The following is a 20,254-nucleotide window of genomic DNA, read 5'->3' as shown; positions in this document are numbered from 1 at the left end:
GGCAGGGGGAGAAAGAAAACAACTTGGAAAACGTATTTCAGGATATCATCCATGAAAACTTCCCCAACCTTGCCACAGAGGCTAGCAGTCAAATTCAGAAAATACAGAGAACCCCTGTAAGATTTTATATAGTAAGATCATCCGCAATATACATAACTGTGAGATTTTCTAAGGTTGAAATAAGGGAAAGAATAAGAAAGGCAGCTAGAGAGAAAGGGCAGGTCATCTACAAAGGGAACCCCATCAGGCTAATAGCAGACCTCTTAGCTGAAATCCTATTAGTCAGAAGAGATTAGAAGCTTGTATTCAACATTCCTAAAGAAAAAAAATCTTCAACCAAGAATTTGGTTGAAGTCTAACTAAGCTACCTAAACAAAGGACAAATAAGATTCTTTTCAGATAAACAAATGTTGAGGGAGTTCGTTACCACCAGACCTGCCTTACAAGAGATTTTAAAAGTAGTGCTAAATATAGAAAGGACAGGATGCTACCAGCTAATAAAAAAACACATGTAAACATGCAGACCAGTGACACTGTAAAGCAACCACACAAACAAGCCCACATAATAACCAACTAACAACACAATTACAGGATAAAATGCACACATACCAACACTAATCTTGAATGTAAATAGGCTAAATGCCCCACTTAAAAGGCAAGGAGTGGTAAGCTGAATAAAAAAGAAAGACACAATGGTATCCTGCCTTCAAGAGACTCTTCTCATATGTAGTGACACCCCTAGGCCCACAACGAAGGGATGGAGGAAAATTTACCAAGCAAATGCAAAACAGAAAAAGAGCAGGGGTCACAATCCTAATTTAAGACAAAACAGACATCAAACCAACAAAGATCAAAAAAGACAAAGAAAGGCATTACACAGTGGTAAAGGGTTCAATTCAGCAAGAAGACCTAACTATCCTAAGTATATATGCACCCAAAACAGGAGCACCCGGATTCATAAAGCAAGTTCTTAGAGACCTACAAAGAGACATGGTCTCCCACACAATAATAGTGGGAGACTTCAACACTCCACCAACAGTATGTGACAAATCATCAAGGCAGAAAAGTAATGAAAATATTTAGGACCTGAACTCAGCATTGGTCCAAAAGGATCTGCAGAACTTCTGCAGAACTCTCCACCCAAAAACAACAGAATATACATTCTTCTCATCACCACATGGCACATACTCTAAAATCAACCATGTAATTGGACATAACCCAATCCTCAGCAAATCCAAAAGAACCAAATCACACCAAACACACTCTCAGACCACAGCATGACAAAAACAGAAGTCAAGACTGAAAAAATTGCTCAAAATCATGCAATTACATAGAAATTAAACAACATGCTCCTGAATGACTTTTGGGTAAATAACAAAATTAAGGCAGCAACCAAGAAACTAAAGAGAACAAGGATACAACATACCAGAATCTATGGGACACAACTAAGACAGTGTCAAGAAGGAAATTCATGGCACTAAATGCCCACATCAAAAAATTAGAAAGATCTCAAATTAACAACTTAACATCACAACTGAAAGAATCAGAGAAGCAAGAACAAATCAACCACAAAGCAAGGAGAAGAAAAGAACCAAAATCAAAGCTAAACTAAGGAAACAGATAAAAAAAAATTTCAAAATGTTTAAAATAAAAGCAGGAGTATGTTTTTTTTTTTAAATAATAAAATAGGCCACTAGCTAGACTAATAAAGAAGAAAAGAGAGAAGATCCATATAAACACAATTAGATATAATGTAGGGAATGTTGTCACTAAGCACACAGAAATAAAAATAACCATCAGAAACCACTATGAACACCTGTTTGCACACAAACTAGAAAACCTAGAAGAGATGAATAAATTCCTGGACACACACATCCTCCCAAGATTGTACCAGGAAGAAATTTATTCCCTGAACAGACCAATAATGAGCTTCAGAATTGCATCAGTAATAAGTAGCCTACTAACCAACAAAAGCCCAGGACCTGGTGGATTCACAGCTGAATTCTACCAGATGTACAAAGAAGAGCTGTTATCATTCCTACTGAAACTATACCAAAAGAGAGAGGAGGAGGGCCTCCTCTCCAACTCATTCTATGAGGCAGTCACCATCCTGATACTAAAATTTGGCAGGGACACAACAAAAAAAGAAAACTTCAGTCCAATATCCTTGATGTACATTAATGCAAAAACTCTCAACAAAATATTGGCAAACTGAATCCAGCAGCACATCAAAAAGCGAATCCACCATGATCAAGTAGGCTTCATCCCCTGGATGCAAGTTTGGTTCATCATATGCAAATCAATAAATGTGACTCATGACATAAAGAGAACTAAAGATAAAAACCACGTGATTATCTCAATAGACACAGAAAAGGCTTTCAATAAAATTCTACACCCCTTTATGTTAAGAACTCTCAATAAAAAATGTAACTGAAGGAACATATCTTAAAATAATAAGAGCTGTCTATGATAAACTTACAGTCAACATCACATTGAATGGGCAAATGCTGGAAGCATTCCCCATGAAAACTGGCAGAAGACAAGGATACCCACTCTCACCATTCCTATTCAACATAGTACTGGAAGTTCTGGCCAGAGGAATCAGGCAAGAGAAACAAATAAACGGCATACAAATATGAAGAGAGGAAATCAAACTATCTCTGTTTGCAGATGACATGATTCTATATCTAGAAAATCTCATAGTCTCTGCCCAAGAGCTGCTTCAGCTGATAAACAACTTCAGCAAAGTTTCAGGACACAAAATCAATGTAAAAAAATTACTAGCATTCCTATACACCAACAATAGTCAAGCCAAGAGTCAGATCAGGAAGGCAATCCCATTCACAATTGCTACACACACACACACAAATGGCTAGGAATACAGCTAACCAGGGAGGTGAAAGACCTCTACAATGAGAATTACAAAACACCACTGAAAGAAATCAGAGAAGACACAAATAAATGACAAAATATTCCATGCTCATGGGTAGGAATAGTTAATATCATTAAAATGGCCATACTGCCCAAAGAAATGTACAGATTGAATGTTATTATCAAAGTACCAATGACATTCTTCACAGAAATAGAAAAAACTATTTTAAAATTCTTATGGAACCTAAAAAGAGTCCGAATAGCCAAAGCAATCATAAGCAAAAAGAACAAAACTGGAGGCATTGTGTTACCCAACTTCAAACTATACTACAGGGATCCCATAACCAAAACAATGTGGTACTGGTACAAAAACCAGCACATAGACCAGTGGAACAGAATAGAGAGCCCAGAAATAAGGCTGGACACCTATGACCACGTGATCTTCGACTAAACTGACAAAAACTCTCAACAAAATATTGACAATAGGGAAAAGACTCTCTATTCAATAAATGGTGCTGGGATAACTGGCTAGCCAGATGCAGAAAATTGAAGCTGGACCTCTTTATTATATCATACACAAAAATCAACTCAAGATGGATTAAAAAACATAAATGTAAAACCTAAAACTATAAAAACCCTGGAAGACAACCTAGGCGATACCATCCTGGACATAACAATGGGCAAAGATTTCATGACAAAGCCTTCAAAAGCTATCACAACAAAAGCAAAGATTGATATGTGCGATCTATTTAAACTAAAGAGCTACTGCACAGCAAAAGAAACTATAAGCAGAATAAATAAACAACCTACAGAATAGGATAAAATATTTGCAAACTATGCATCTGACAAAGGTCCAATATTCAGTATCTATAAGGAACTTAAATTTATAAGAGAAAAACAAACAACCCCATTAAAAAGTGGGCAAAGGACATGAACAGACATTTTTCAAAAGAAGACAAACATGCAGCCAAGAAGCATATGAAAAAAATACTAACATCACTAATCATTAGAGATATGCAAATCAAAACCACAATGAGATGCCATCTCACACCAGTCAGAATGGCTATGATTAAAAAGTAAAAACAAAGCAAAACATATACTGGCCAGGTTGCAGAGAAAAGGCAACACTTACACACTTGCTTGGAGTGTAAATTAGTTCAACCATTGTGGAAAGCAGTATAGCAATTCCTCAGAGAGCCAAAAGCAGAACTAGTATTTGACTCAGCAATCCCACACTCAGAGGAATAAATCATTCTACATGCACATGAATGTACATTGCAGCACTATTTACAATAGCAAAGGCATGGAATCATCTAAATGCCCATCAATGACAGAGTGGATGCAGAAAATGTGGTACATATGCACCATGGAATACTCTGCAGTCATAAAAAAAAAGAGATCATGTCTTTTCTGGGAACATCGATGGAGCTGAAGGCCATTATTCTTAGCAAACTAATGCAGGAACAGAAAACCAAACACTGCATGTTCTACTTATAAGTGGGAAGTAAATGATGACGACCCATGAACACAGAGAAGGGAACAGCAGACACTGGGATCTAATTGAGAGTGGAGGATGGCAGGAGGAAGATGAGTAGAAAAGATAACTATTGGGTACTGAGCTTAACACCTGGTTGATGAAATAATCTGTACAACAAACCCCCATGACATGAAATTACCTATATAACAAACATTCACGTGTACCTAAAATAAAAGGTTTTTTTAAAAAGAGATATGCAAGAATTTCTTTCAAGAATCACTAAAAATTGACAAGAAAGGATATCGTTGATAACACTATCTCTAAAATCAAAGCTTCTGTAGAAAAAAGAATACCGTAGAGAAGGTAAATGTAAGCCATAGTCTGAAAGGACCTCTTTGCAATACATGTGTCCAAAACTCCTACAAACTGATAATTCCAAAATGGCAAAGAACTTGAATAGGCAATTCATGGAAGGGGGATACTGAATGTACAATTAATATGTGATGAAAGGCTCAATCTATTAATCAGGGAAAAACAACTTAAAAAAATAAGATATTTCATACACTTCAAATTTCCAAGAATTGAAATATCTTTCAATAACTTAGTTGTGTGGTAAGGATGCAGAGAAGTGGAAACTTTCACACATTCCTGCTGGGAGTGAAACTGGGACAACCACTTTGAAAGTAATTTTATAATACTTGGTAAAGTTGTCACTTTGCTTGCATTGCAACTCAACAATTCTTTTAGGTATGTAGGCTGTAGTTACACTACCTGTTATAGTGGCTTCTAGCTACTTGTAGTTATAGAGCAATTGAAAAATTAAAATGTACTCTGGGTATAAAAAGAACACTAGATTTAAAAGAAAAATATTTTCTTTTACAAGTTTCAATTGGTTATAATTTTCTTAGTACAAGAGAAAGAAATTTTCTTAGTATAATATCTGATTCATAATTTTATGTTGGTTACTTATTGAAATGGTAGTATTTTTAGATATGTTGTGTTAAGTAAAATGTAGTATTAGAATTAAAAATTCTAATTTTAGAAGTCAAATTTTACCTGTTTCTTTTTCTATTCTAATGTGGTTACTAGAATTTTAAATTACATATGTGGCATGCATGATATTTCTATTGAACAATGCTTGTCTTGAGAAACACACTTACTCTGGAGGAAATGCATAAGAATCCTTGTGGTAGTATTGTTTGCAATCACAAGATTAGACACAATCTCTTTGTTCATTAACATGATAATGAATAAGTTGTTTCCATGAAGTTCTATACAGTGGTTAAAATAAATAAGTTAGAGCTATATATACAAGCATGAAAACATCTCACATATATAAGTTATGGAATATTATGTGGAATATGTTAAGCAAAATACACAGGTTATAGAATATTGCATAAAGTGTGATACCACTCATTTATTGTTCTAAAAACTCCTCAGAAAAATAACAAATGCTTATGTATATACGTGTTTAGTAAGAGTATGATACAAACAGAAATGATGCAAACCAATTTCAGAATAATTATTGTCTCTGGGAATGGAAGGAAGAAAATGAGATTAGGAAGGGGTATATTAGATATTTCCATTATGTTATTAATGTTTTATTTTTTCAAAACAAAAGATTGGGAGCAAAAATGGTAAATTGTCAGACTTTGTTATATACAGCTTGCGTTATTATTCTCTATAGTTAAAAATGTTCTCTAAGTTAAAAATAGTTCATCACAAAAAGTAAATGAGAAAGTTACATTTGTGAGACAGTTTTTAAAAAGACTGAGTTTCAAAGGCTCCATAAATATATTGCACTCTAATAAAGTACAGGGAAGGTGTTCTACTCACACCCATGAGCTGCAAATACAGTCTGGTACAGTGGGAAAGGCTGAAGCTTTGAAGTAATATGTCAAAGATTCAAATCCTAACAGAGCTGCTTTTTAGCTATGTAACTTGGAGCAAATAACTCAACATCATTAGATTTTACATTTGTAAAATAAGGATCACAATATTTGCCTTACAGTGTTGGTTTGAGGGTCGAAGTGACATTGTAGACATCAAGTGTGTGGCAGAGTCGGCACTTCATAACTGTAGGCTTACGTGCATTAGCGCAGATTTTCCTTCCCTTCCTTTATACCTCAGAACTTCTAGGTCCTCTCTGCTTTTCTCCTCTACTTCAAAGCTAAAAAAAGAGATCTGTCTGAATAAGAACAAAATTATAAACACAAGTAATTGTTTCTGAGAAAAGTGAAAGGCTACTAACATAATGAATATACATGTTTCACAGAATGAAATTTAACCAAAGCTTTTTTGAGTTATAGTAGGAACACTTGCCCAGCCACAGGGGTCTCTGAAACCAGGAACTGAAACTGCAGACATACTGGATCTTCATAATTAGAGTGCCTTAAACCAGTTCTCAATCATGACAGTTGTCAGAAAATAATTTTTAATAATATGGAAAATAATCTTCAGTGCAATCGTTTAGTCCCAAGTGTTCCCTACAGATATGAAAAAACGAAGTAACATATTCCTAAGGTATACAGCATTTTACTTACTTGAGTACTTCAAGGACAGGCAAAACTGCCAGAGTGTCTTTCTCCATTGATCAGCTCACACATCCGTCTATACAAACAGCCATTCATCCTTCCAACCAATCAAAAGGGAAGGCAGAAGTTAAAGGAGAACCTACTATGCATCAAGTACTACATCAAATGCATTTTACATACCATGTGTCAGACAGAATACTATATGCTAGGTGCTATGCCAAGTATTAAGAATACCAAGGTCAATGTAGCTTGGCCTCTGAGTCAGAGGTGTTGATAGAGCAACTGGGGCATTATTATAAGAAGATAAGTGACTAAAAAAAAGACACAATGCAAAAAATAAGAGGCACAAAGAAAACACTACAGGAATTAGAGACAAGAGATGTCAAAACAAGCAGGCAGCATTAGGAAACAAAGAATGAAGTGTGTGACCTCTGAACTGGTTACAATTTGACCATGCAGAGCCTAGCATACCAGGTAGAGGAAAACATTAAGCAAAAGCATGAAAAGATTCAAAGTTCAGGCTGGGAGGGAATTATCCCAAAATCCAAATTGACGGCATTGAAATCATGGGCCCATAACTTTTACTGAAGGACTTAATTGTAGTTCTCATAGGGTCCTTCCACGTTCAGTAGCAAACCACACCAGAACAGCATGTCTCTTACGCTCTGACACTGTATGAAATTCTAGCTTTGATCACATGAAATTAAATGCCTAATTTTTTCAATCTGCTCATCTGACAAAAGGCTAATATCCAGAACCTATAAAGAACTCAATCAAATTTACAAGAAAAAAACAACCCCATCAAACAGTGGGCAAAGGGTATGAACAGACATTTCTCAAAAGACGACATTCATACAGCCAACAGACACATGAAAAAATGCTCATCATCACTCGTCATCAGAGAAATGCAAATCAAAACCACAATCTCACACCAGTTAGAATGGCAATCATTAAAAAGTCAGGAAACAACAGGTGCTGGAGAGGATGTGGAGAAATTGGAACACTTTTACACTGTTGGTGGGATTGTAAACTAGTTCAACCATTGTGGAAAACAGTATGGCGATTCCTCAAGGATCTAGAACTAGAAATACCATTTGACCCAGCCATCCCATTACTGGGGATATACCAAAAGGATTACAAGTCATGCTGCTATAGAGACACATGCACACGTATGTTTATTGTGGCACTATTCACAATAGCAAAGACTTGGAATCAACCCAAATGTCCATCAGTGACAGATTGGATTAAGAAAATGTGGCACATATACACCATGGAATACTATGCAGCCATAAAAAAGGATGAGTTCATGTCCTTTGTAGGGACATGGATGCAGCTGGAAACCATCATTCGCAGCAAAGTATCGCAAGAACAGAAAACCAAACACTGCATGTTCTCACTCATAGGTGGGAATTGAACAATGAGATCACTTGGACACAGGAAGGGGAACATCACACACTGGGTCTTATTGTGGGGAGGGGAAGGGATAGCATTAGGAGATATACCTAATGTAAATGATGAGTTAATGGGTGCAGCAATCCAACATCGCACATGTATACATACGTAACAAACCTGCATATTGTGCACATGTACCCTAGAACTTAAAGTATAACAATTAAAAAAAAAAACACCTTATATAAGTACAGAGCAGGCACCTGGTTATGACAGAAAACCTAACTGTGATTCTAATACCGGTGCTTGTTACCTTGATAAGTCTCGGAATCTGTGAGCCTCACGTTCCTTCTGTGTTTACATGGTAAATAATTGCCCTGCCTCCCTCAGAAATGTTTGGAATTAGGTGAGAACACTCAAAAGAATTTACAAATTGCAAGACACTGATGCAAATGTAAGGTGTTATTATTAAATCTCTCTCGTCTTAATGTGAACAACAACAAAAAAAGAAATTAAATGCCCAAAACATAACCGAAGTGTCCATATTGTGAGTTCATTCCTGTCTTACAGTTTGATATCCAAGGCCCCTGGCTGGACAGTTAGAAGCACCTAAGAGTTCTTGGAACTTGAAAAGACTAGGAAACTTAGAGATAGTGTGTTTACAGAATGACCTAGAGCCAGCAAGAGATAGAGTCATAAATGCTGGAGCCATTAGTGTTTCACTTCTTCCCCTCCTACTGTTTCAGTAACCCGCACCATCCCATTCCCTTCCTCATTACTGTGATGGCATCAGCATCAAGATCCCCACAGGATCTTTATCTTCAAACCCTGTTATCTATTGACTTTTTCCTCTCAAAGTAAAAATATGGTTCCCATTAAAGAACAAAAACAATCAAACTCTTCCCTGGTGCCAAATCCTTGCTATTTTTGTCATTACTCATAAATTCCTCACAATCAAGATTTATGAAAGAATTCTACATTTCCTTTTCCCATTTCCTCTTTTCTAAATCACTATTTAGCCCAATGTGTCTTGGATTCCACCCCATTGCTCTACTGAAATGGCTGTTGCTGTATTAGGTGTCTATTGCTATGTAACTAATTACCCCTAATACTTAGCAATTTGCAATAACAAACATTTTCTGAGGATCAGGAATTTGGGAGAGACTCAGCTGGGTGGTGCTGGCTCAGGGTTTCTCACAAGCTTGCAATAAAGCTGCCAGTTGGAACTACAACCATCTCAAAGTTCAACTGGGGCTAGAGAACCACTTTATCTGGAAAACCACATTCCCTCACCTGATCACTCCCTCCTTAATCCCTTCTTCTACTTTGGTGTCCGATTTTTCTCTCTCTTGGTTTGCCTTCTACTTCTTGGACTATTAATTCTCAGTCTCCACTCCTCTTCCTATTTGCCTCCCAACTATTGGTGTGACCCACAGGAAAATGTCCTTGAGCTACTCATTTTCTCTCCAAAACTTGGTGGCCCCAAGGCGAGCTCATACTCCCTTTTTCATATTTTGTGCTCCTGTTTTGACCATGTCAGTGACTGGTGTGGGACCACAGCTGCTCCCCAACTTCGGGGTCTCAGGGGCGTGCTTAGCTTTTTTGTTATTCTCACAGACTGTGTAGTAAGGTGTGCCTTAGAGTTGACATGCTGATTTTTTAAATGTTGCAGAATTATTAATTGCATATACCAAAAATATACATACACATTGTGATAGTATAGAAAGTGTGGACTTTACATTTCTCCAAATCAACCTCTGAGTACAGGAAAATGAAGTCAATTCCCCATGATTGAAGACTAATTCCTTTTAGTATCTCTGTTAGCTCTCTCTGTCCCCTGCTGTTGTTAATTACCAGCATGGAAAATAAGCTGCCTGATTAGTTTGTACTTACACAGTATTTAGAAAGAGAGCTTATTTAGCAAATATTTAGTTCAAGGACCATGGAAAAACCCCATGGGTGCTCAATTATTGAGTCACCCACATATGCATAGTGATTTTTGCTCTCTTGGTCCAGCTCATTTGTTTGAGTCAGATGAGTGGTTGCTGAATAAAGCTCTGCAGGTCATTCGTTTTGATAGGAACTGTGTGTCACTGTTCTACACCACAGACTTATTCCAGTGGGAGTACAGTCAAGCCCCGAGAAAACTTTCTTGGAGATTCATCTTTCTTGGAGATTCATCTTTCTTGGAGATTCATCTTTCTTGGAGATTCATCACCTTTCTGAGCTGCGCCTGCAGGGAAGAGATGGTGCCAGGCTTTGGAAACATTGATTACCATTTGGCAGTCTCAGCCTTTCCTATAACAGGGACCCCAAGGCTACACAATCTGAGCCTGAAAAAAACAGAAAACTGTGTTTTTGAAAACCCCACACAAAAAATTATTATATTTTTAAATCAGGGAATGAATAACATGTAGGAATAGATTATAAAAGAAGAAAATTGCTATTAAATGGTAGATGATCTGTTTAATCTCTCAGTTCACTAATAACAGTTTGCAGTTGTAATCAGGATTCCACTTTGATAAAACTAGGACACAAATCATCCCAGCCACCATGTCTGCCTGCAACTTTCTGGTTGTAGTTACAATCATATTTGCTAGATACAAAGGTCTCCAGGAACCTAATTTCTTCAGGTCTTCATTCCCTTGCCAAAGTTTACCTACTGCTCCCCGGTTTCCTATCATAAAATGAGGAACACATTTTAAGAATAGATTTCTTTTAAAAGGTTCACACATAGTATTTTTTTCTCTTCTCCACTATACTAAACTATATTGCAGAAATAAATATATGGTGTGAGCCAAATACATTCCTATTTCAACAAAATAGAGTTTCTCCGCAGGCACTGAAGTTTAAGTATCTTATCAAATGAAATCAGCTCCACACTGAATTCACCTCTCCGAGCCACCATATTTTAGAGATCTCATTTCTTTTGGCAACAGAAGAAATTGGTCATCTTATATTAACTTAGGCTGGACAGGTAGGGGAGTACCAATCAGGTCTCCTCAACTCAAGAGAAGCCAAAGAACCAAGCTGGCCTCAAACAGCACAATTTGCTGCTTTAACCTGAGAGTCTCCATTCACATCATTAAAAGCAAGGTTTGAGAGTCTCTAAACAACTTGGGCATCCACTTCAATTTTCACTTTATTTGGACAAGATCTCCTTTGTATGAATGTACACAAAGTTGACTCTGATCCAAGAAGAAAGGGGGATAAAATAAGAAGAAAGAAAAAGTAAATAAATATTAGGGGAAGGGAGTGGGAAAGGGAGTAGGGAAGGAAACAAGAAAGTTATTTATGGAGAACTGACTATAATCACATATTTGTATATCTTATCGCATTTCATGCCATAAAGTTTGAGAATTATGACCAATTCAGGGCTATTGAGAAACTGGTGCAAGGGAGGTGTGAGGTTCAAAGGGCTAAGAAGATGAAAGGTTAAGAAATATCTGTTTAAAAGGCTGATAATCAAACCTGGGGCCCGAGGAGATCTGCAGACCTCCTGAAGGCCAGGGCTTATGCTTTGATAATTTTGAAGAGTTTAGCAGCCTTTTTTTGTTGTTCTTTGCTTTAGCCAGATGCCAGTGGTGAGTGATGGAGAGGCAATATGTTCCATACAGTAAGGAGGGGGAGTGGAAAGACACCAGACATGACCTGACTTCTGTTTTAAAAGAACAACTCTGCTTGTTGTGTGGACAATAGAAAATCAGGGCTCAAATGTAGAACGAAGGAAATCAGCCAGACAGCTAGGGCTGTGGTAGTTGAGGCAGGGTAGTGGCAAGAACCAGAGTGGTAGCAATGGAGAGCATAAAAAGTGGTTGGATTTAGATTATGTTTTAAGGTAGAGCTAATATTATTGCTGATGGATTGGGTGTTATATGTGAGAAAAAGAGAGAAGTCAAAGATTATGTCAAGACTGTTTTTGACCTGAGCAATTGCTTGAAAGACTATCAATTTACTGTTATGGAGGAATATCAGAGGAGGGAAAGTTTTGAAAAAGTAGAAGAGAAACAAGTTCAGTTTGAAGTAGAATAACTTGGATATGGTTATTTGAGTAAAACATTTGGGAAGACAGTTGGATCTACAAGTCTAGAGATACTATATATGAATTGGATATCATGAGCAGAGGTAAATATACAGAAATGTATGGCATTAAAATCATGAAATTGGGTGATATCTCTAAGAGTATGAGTGTAGAGAGAGAAGAGAAGAGGTTCATGGACCCAGGCCACTCTAGCTTTTGTGTTAGGAATTGCTCCTCCTGTACCCTGTATCTAATTCATCAACAAATCCCTCTGCTAACTGCTTCCCCAGCTATCACCCTGCTTCCAGCCACCATGATCACTCACCTTGATGATTGCAGTAAGCTTCTAACTGCTCTGGCCCTTGGCCGCTTTATGGCCTATTCTTAGCATAAAACCCATAGTGGTTCTTTAAAAATGTAAGTTAGATCATATTACTGTTGTTAAAACCTCCAATGTCTTCCCTTGTCACTCAGCTTAAAAGAAAAGCAATCCTTACAATGGCTTATAAGTAGAGTGGTTATGTCTTGATTAGTCTGGGATAATTTGCATTATGCCTGTTGTCCCAGTATAATTATTAGTAGCACCACCTCCTTCATTCTCATTCTCAGAATGTTTTGGTTTGTATGATAAATTATATTGTCACTCAAGTTACAAGATCTTTCGTGGTCTGGTCCCCCAACTATCTCTCTGATTTCATCTCTTACTACTATTCCTTGTCCATTCCATTCCAGGTACACTCGTTTGAGTCTTCTGGATTTTTCAAACTAATAAGACTGATTCCACCTCAGTGGTTTGCAACTGCTAGCCCCTCTGCTGGAAATGCTCTAGCTTTGTGTCTTGCTCAGCTTGCTCCTATGTTCTTCAGGTTTCTGCTTTACTGTTATGTTTTTGGGAAAGCTTCTGTGCCAGACACTCCCTGTTTGTGCTCAGATGCATGCTGCCCTTCTGTGTTCTCTCCTGTGTTGCAGGGGCTGCAAGTCAGATTCTGTTGCCAGCAGACTTACAGCTACATTCTGCCAAGGGAGGGAGTCATGCAAGATTACAAGCAAGGAGAAAGAAGCTACCCCATTTTTGGCAGTGATGGCATCTCCAGCAGAGTCACTCTTGGAGGTGGCTCCAGAATGCCACAGGCTGTGATCTCACCTATGACAGCACTGACTGTTGACTCCTATGCACCTTGGTGGCATTAGTGGAAGTAATAGATTCCTGTAGAAAAAGCACAGCAGCATGGAGAGAGAGAGAAGCCTGGACTCTGATAAGTGTGGATTCCAGGGAGCTTTGAATGGCTTTCCAGACTCCTGTGGAGATGGAACTCAGACCAGTACAGTCTCCCATAAGAAAGAGTGAGTTGTGAAGCAGATTTCTGTGGACTCCTTCAAGGGTTATAGACTGAATTGTGTCCGCCAAAGTTCACATATTGCGGTGTAACCCCTGCTATGTCAGAATGTGACTGTATTTGGAGACAGAGTCTTTAAGGAAGTGATTAAGTTAAAACGAGGTCACTAGAGTGGGCCCTACCTCAGTATAACCGATGTCTTATAAGAAGAGAAAATTTGGTTGCAGATGTGTACAGAAGGAAGACCAAGAGAAGATACAGGGAAAATATGGCTTTGATGGTAAATTTCATGTGTCAATTTGACTGGATCATGGGGTGCCCAGGTATTTGGTTTAACATTATTCTAGGTGCATCTACAAAGGTGTTTCTGGAAGAAATTAACATTTGAATCAGCAGACTGAGTAAAGCAGATTTCCCTGCCCAGTGTAGATGGGCCTTACGCAATCTACTGAAGGCCTGAGTAGAGCAAAAGGTGGAGTAAAGGAGAATCCACTCTTGGCTTGACTGCCTTTGAGCTTGGACATCAGTCTTCTCCTGCCTTCAGGCATAGACTTGGGCTGGAACTTACACAGTTGCATAAGTTCTCAGACCTTTGGACTTGGACTGGAACAAGATCATCTGCTTTTCTGGATCTCTAGCTTGCTGACTGAAGATCTTAGGGCTTCTCACCCTCCACAGCCATGTGAGCCTATTCTTTGTAATCTCTTTTTCTCTCTCTCTATTAAACTTTTCATCCATCCTATTGGTTCTGTTTCCCTGGAGAACTCAGACTGATACAAAGACCATCTACGAGTCAAGAAGAGAGACCTCAGGAGAAACCAACCCTTGATCTCAGACTTCTGGCTATCAAGACTGAGAGAAAATAAATTTCTGTTGTTTAAGCCACCCAGCCTGTGGTGCTTTGTTATGGCTGCCTTAGGAAACCACAGGTGGTAGTAGCTTCTTGCAGCACCTGCTCTCTGGGTGGTGGTACTTCTCTTTCCTTCTTTCCATTTTGTTTCTCTAGTCTTTATTTTATACTTTAAAACAATATCCATGGTATTAAATTACTTTGTGCTTAGAATATCTAAGATGGTTTTCTTCTCCTGCCTAAATCCTGACTGATACAGTACTAGCTACCAAGGATAATAGCACATAATGCTGGATCAAACCACATTTATTGAAATTGATTCAATTGCCAGAACTTTTGAAATCTATGCATTATTTTGAGCAGCTGAAGTGGTTACTGTCAGTTTGTTTGTTTAGTTGACTGAAATCTGGAGCTGACAGTAGCCTAATTCCATGAAGTTGAGGTGTCATAACTTTTCTAGTATAATGGAAAGGAAAGAATCCAAAGGCTTTGGGAGAAGAATGGTGAAATAAATTTCTCAAGTGAAATTTCCTTCATCGTGTCTGCAGGAAGGCCTAGAGTATTAAGAAATGTAGCCGGGTGCACTGGCTCACGCCTGTAATCCCAGCACTTTGGAAGGCCGAGGCAGGTGAATCACCTGAGACCAAGAGTTTGAGACCAGCCTGGCCAACATGGAGAAACTCCATCTCTACTAAAAACACAAAAATTAGCTGAGTGTGGTGGTGTGTACCTGTAATCCCAACTACTCAGGAGCCTGAGGCAGTAGAATCATTTGAACCCAGGAGGCAGAAGCAGAAGTTGCAGTGAGCCAAGGTCGCGCCACTGCACTCCAGCCTGGGCAACAGAGCAAAACTCTGTCTCAAAAAAAAAAAAAAAAAAAGGGAAAGAAAAAGAAATGCATTGACAAGAGAAGCATAATCATTCCATAAAGCTCTGTAGTGTCCATCTCCTGCCAGCTGCAAGTGAAAGTGATATATGCCACTATTACAGGACACCCCAGAGTGGCTGAGACCTTGTGGCGGCACTTAAGTACTGGGGACAACATTGGCTCAGTTACTGAAATGGTTAGAATGGTGGAGCAGGAATCAGAATACTGTGACCCAATGTGGCTATTTGGTCAGTGTCTTTAGGACCCATAGATGGGCAACCAGTTGGAGTAGTACTAATAATCAGAAATATTTGCAATCTGGACAACAGGCATTGATAGTGTCAGCTTGTCACCACAGTAGAGTTGTGTCCTATCACCCTAATCTCTGGCAAGCCAATTCAAAAACTTTAAGTCTTTTGAGTGAAGGAGAGATGGAACCTCTTTGAGGAGGTGCTTAACGATGCCACCACAATTCTCTAGTGTAAATATTCCTGCAAGATTCCCCCAAAGGACCTGCATCCACATATTGGGATGACAATGACTTGAAGAAGGGGAAATACGACATCTTTAGGAATTGCAGATAATACATTTGAATTAATGTTAATCTCTGGTGACCTGAAATGCATCCATGATCTGCCAGAGCTGGGGCTTATGGAAGTGGGAGACAGATGGAGTTTTGGTCTAAATCCATCTCACAGTGGGTCTAGAAAGTCTTTGAGTCTTCCTCAGGGTTACTTCCAAAGTTTTTGAATGCATGATTGGAATTGGCCTATGGGTAACTGGCAGAATTACTATGTTGAGTCCCTGATTTATGGACTAAGGACAACTGAGGTAGAAAGATTCAAGCAAAAGTCCCTGGGATGGTAAACCAAAGTGAATGTCATACACCTGATGAACTACAAGAGTCAGTGCCCCAGCCAAAGACTTGAAAGATGCAGGGATGATGATTCCTTCCATATCCCCTCTTATTGTGCCTATTGACCTGGCCAGAAGGCAGATGGGTCTTGCGGAATGACTACACATTTTTAAAAATGTGATCAGATGTGATGACAATCACAGCAGTCCTCTAGTGGGAGCAGGTACTGCTGGAGACTGAGCCAGCTGTTCATCCAACTTTCTACTCTTTTATGGTATGCTGCTCTGGATGTCCACCACTGTAACCTGGGCTTCAGATAATATCCAGCTAATAATGAGCAGCAGTGATTGAATGGCATTGGGTTCTGTGGTCAGGCATTTAGTCTCAACTAGAGCTCAGCAGTAAGCTGGAAGCTGTTTCTCAAAGGATTATTTGAAGAGGATCACATGACTTTGCTTTAAAACCTTAGAGGTTTGTACTACTACTAGGGTTAGCCAGAGATTCCATACAGTGTCCTTATCTGCCACAAACACAGTGTGCATCACTAAATCTTCCAGATTATACGGCCCAAGTGGCTGGACAGCTTTCACTGATTGGACTAATTGCAGTGTCTTCTCTTGCTCTCAGCCTAATTCACATCTGGACTTACAGGTTTCTTGGTAAATGAGTTAGAGTTACACACTTATATGTGGTACATGTGGAACATGACCTCACATTTCAATTTGCCATCAAAACAACAACAACAAAGGCCAAAAAAATCCCCCAAAATAACCCAACAATTTTCCCATGCTAGTCCTAGTTGATTACAAAAGATAAAAATCTCAACCAACCAAGCTCCTGAATGTTTTATTCCTCTGGACACACATTTTCACTCTTACAGAGATCTTCATCATTGGATGCCCTGGATCAAAAAGAAAAAAACAAAAAACAAAAAAACTGACTCTTTTATAGAACTTCAATATGTTACTCTCTTGGACAAATACTGTGAACTTTTATAGATATTTAATATTTATTGGGCAAACATGTAACCTCTTTTGAATGTATGTTTTCAGTTCCCATTTCAAATAGCCTGTTTGGAAAGTATCTAATATTTATGGTGGCAAAGTCTAATCTCACCTTTCTGTTGAGTATCAAGAAGTTTCATCTCTCCTTCTGGGGCTTCCTCCCTCGATGACTTCAAGGAAATTCTCAGAGAATTCTTGGATTATATTTATACAGGAATGAAATGTTGATGTACTGAGGGTGTAGTAGTTGTATTAGTCTGTTTTCATGCTGTTGATAAAGACATACCCCAGACTGGGCAATTTACAAAAGAAAGAAGTTCAACGGACTCACAGTTCATGTGGCTGGGGAGGCCTCACAATCATGGAAGAAGGTGAAAATCACATCTCACATGGCAGCAGACAAGAGAAGAGAGCTTGTGCAGGGAAACTCCCCTTTATAAAACCATCAGATTTTGTGAGACTTATTCACTATCATGAGAACAACATGGGAAAGACTCACCCCCATGATTCAATTACCTCCCACCAGGTCCCTCCCATGACATGTGGAAATTGAGGGTGCTACAATTCAAGATGAGATTTGGGTGGGGTCACAGCGAAACCGTATCAGTAGTCAATGCCCAAAGCTGGTAAACACGTATCATCTTCCTTCCTATAAAGCAGTTTTTGTAAATAAGAGTCTTATTCTTAAATTTCTACAATAATCTCCACCTCCCATTTCCAAATGCTTTTCTAAGCCTAGAGAATGGAAAATCTGTTAAAGAATTAAATGTAAGGATCCAATTTATTGGTACATTAGTTAAAGTCATACATTGGTCCCCACTCTATTGCCATTTTTCCCACAGACAGAAGAAAGGATGTAGATATGGAGACCAGAGGCAGGTTACAATGAATGGAGAGAAGAAATCCTGGAGTGGTGGGAATTTGTAGGAAGGGAAAGTGATGGAGAAAGGGTAGGGAGAAAAGCTTCTGAAACTTAAGCCATCCTGATCCTATTCTACTTGAAGAGCAGGGCATTAGAGAATAAAATGACTGGTTTGAAGGAAGCACACCACCTACCCTTGACAGGAAATCAGACCCAGGCTGGGTGTGTGTGGGCTGTTCTAATTGCTGTCCTACCACAGCAAATTGCTTGGTGACATTAAACCTGTTTTGCTGGCTCTTGTTCTCACTTCCCAACACTGGATCATCAGCCTCCTGAAAAGCACCCACCTAGCCCTGCAGGTTTCTTGTCTGTCCTTTCTGTGACTCTAATATCCTCCTATTTCTTCTTTTCCTCATCTGATTTCACTCACTGCTTTCTGTGGCTGGAGCCCCGTTGGCCTAAGGGCTTTGAAAAGCCACAGCCATGGCTTCTGGGGCCTTTGGACCTGTCCCCTCCATCTCTGCCACCCCTGCTGAAGTTGAGTTGCATTAATTCCCATATACCAAAGCCAGCACCATGCAGAGACATATGGGTGCCTGGAGCTAAAGAAAAAATGTGCATCCCATCAATATGTTCTCATCTGTCTTTGATGATATTTTATTTTAGAATACTAAAGAAGTTGAAAAATATTGAAAAGTTGATAGACAAATATATTAAAACTTACAACATTGTTGCAAATTTAAATATTTTATTTGTATTCCAAAAAGAATCTATTATAATTTGACTTTCCTGCCTCTGATGGAAGCAAAAACATCAATAGTATCCCTAAAATTTACTTCTGGAAAAATACCAATCATTAAAAAAGTAAGGCTTGGCATGGCCCTGTTGGATCCTGTCTTTATTTTTAAATTCTGATATTTTGTTTATCTTGGATTTTTTCCTTTGATTTTGTTTTTCTAAAAAAAGAATTGCATTAAAATAATTTTTGTCTTAATTACTAAATTTTGGGGGCAACCCCTCAAATTTTAGGCCCAAGGCAAGCGTTTCTCCTACCTCATCCTTATCCTGGCACTGACAAAGCTATGCTTGCATTCTATTTATTATTATTATTTTTTTTAGTTACAGAGTCTTGTTATGTTTCCCATGCTGGTCTTGAACTCCTGACCTGAAGCGATCCTCCCAAAGTAGCTGGGATTACAGGCAGTGCTGTGTTCTACATCAGAGTGAGCAGAGGGCTTGCCCGCTGATGTTAGCAGAACACCTGGATGGATTACTCCAACAGGCAGATAAAACACATGCTTGAGGCACCTGCAAAGTAGGCACACCAAAACCCCTGGTATGATGGGGGTGGTAAGGAAGGCTCAGGGCTGATTTAATTTATAGGAACATGGGTGGGAAGGGCCACTGCATCATCAAACATTTTCTGCAAAGGGTCAGATAGCAAATGTTTTGGACTTTACTGCCCAAAAGTGGGAGATACTCATCTCTGTCTCTGTATCACTAAAGTATGCATAGACAATACATTAATTAATGGGCATGTCTCTATATTCCAATAAAATTTTATTTACAAAAACAGGTGGAGGTCAAGATTTGGCTTGCACGCTGTGGTTTGCTGACCCTTGTCCTAGAATACCCTAAATCAAACAAAATCCATCATCACAAAAATTAATTTTCTTCCAAAAACTTACCTCTGACCTATCTCAAAAACCCCACTAGCACAATTCTCTGACCATATCAAGATCCACTGACTCTACCACTTTTCCACTTTTCATCCTCCCTCTCCCCTCATGGACTCACTTCCCTCCTCATCCCACATGGTTCCATGAACTGTCAATAACACTGTAAATATAATAGTTCCTTGCTCACACTGGTAATTCTCTTGTTATGTCCCCCTCACCCCATTTACATATCTGGCAAACCCTCAGCCCTTGGTAAATCTGACATTTGGCTTTCTCTGAGTGTTTACACTACCTTGCAGACTGGTCTTGCTCTAAATTGATGTCCACACATTCAAATAGGCCCCCATTCACTCTATTGCATTTGCCTCATCAATTGCTCTCCTACTCAGAGTCAACTTGTCCTCATCTCCCCCTTGGCAAACCTCTACCCCTGACTCTCTGCCCAGTCTCCACTGATGATATCACCTCTTATTTCAGTGAGAAAATAGAAGCAATACAAAGAGAAC

The sequence above is a fragment of the Macaca nemestrina genome, chromosome 13 (assembly GCF_043159975.1).
Source record: "Macaca nemestrina isolate mMacNem1 chromosome 13, mMacNem.hap1, whole genome shotgun sequence".
In the NCBI taxonomy this organism is placed as follows: domain Eukaryota; kingdom Metazoa; phylum Chordata; class Mammalia; order Primates; family Cercopithecidae; genus Macaca; species Macaca nemestrina.
The sequence above is the reverse complement of the archived record's forward strand: the minus strand, read 5'-3'. Positions refer to the sequence as shown.